At 37.5% G+C, this 640-nt stretch overlaps 1 protein-coding gene and 2 long non-coding RNA genes across 4 annotated transcripts in view; 2 read left to right on the plus strand and 1 right to left on the minus strand.

The window, feature by feature from the left end:
- bag6l (BCL2 associated athanogene 6, like) overlaps positions 1 to 640 on the plus strand; it is a 32,218-nt gene that overhangs the window by 20,263 nt on the left and 11,315 nt on the right. The gene's annotated exons all lie outside the window — the stretch shown is intronic.
- The window catches only part of LOC116701258 (uncharacterized), a 12,444-nt gene that overhangs the window by 245 nt on the left and 11,559 nt on the right, over positions 1 to 640 (minus strand). The window lies entirely within an intron of this gene.
- On the plus strand, positions 332 to 556 carry LOC116701259 (uncharacterized). The gene is made up of 2 exons (XR_004334875.1): positions 332 to 430; positions 477 to 556. It is a non-coding gene; the product is annotated as an uncharacterized LOC116701259 (long non-coding RNA).

Below are 640 nucleotides of genomic sequence, written 5' to 3' on the forward strand. Positions count from 1 at the left end.
TGTAAAAAGTTATGTTAAACATTTGTGCATCTTTTCTGTCTCTCGAATGCACTTAATAAATGCGGAGCTATACATCCATCTCCACTGAGAAGAAGCCTGATTTGTTATTATGGAAGTATAGGCTATTTGCTCTTGATGATAGCAACTTTGTAATTGTTGCTTTGGGGCAGGGGGGGGTCTTGAGTCTTGTTGCCCGGGGCATATATTGTTAATCCTGCCCTGAAGAGTCTTCTGGGTTAAAATGGAATTACAGGTTGTTGTTACTGTATAAGCTTTTGATCAAACCTTGTATATTTTTAGAATGTGTCCCAAGGCCTGTAAAATATTTCTGTTCAAATCCAATTTTTTCAGCCCTTGAAATTACTTCAGTTTTACAGCCTGAAAATCACATTATCTTGGAAGCAATATCTGGACATTAATATAATGGAAGGTCTTATTCAGGTTAGAGAGAGAGAGAGAGAGAGAGAGACAAGCAGCCCAAACTTTGTAAGGTGGAAGACAAACATGTCAATATTACTGAACCATAACAAGTTTGTACAGCATGCCCTAGAATGGGGAAAAAAAAGTGTGAAAATACCGACATTAAAGTTAGCATAAACTTTCAGCAAACTCTAAGAGGGTGCAGTTGTTTTCCTGGATT

This window comes from Etheostoma spectabile, chromosome 14 (genome assembly GCF_008692095.1).
Source record: "Etheostoma spectabile isolate EspeVRDwgs_2016 chromosome 14, UIUC_Espe_1.0, whole genome shotgun sequence".
Classification (NCBI taxonomy): Eukaryota; Metazoa; Chordata; class Actinopteri; order Perciformes; family Percidae; genus Etheostoma; species Etheostoma spectabile.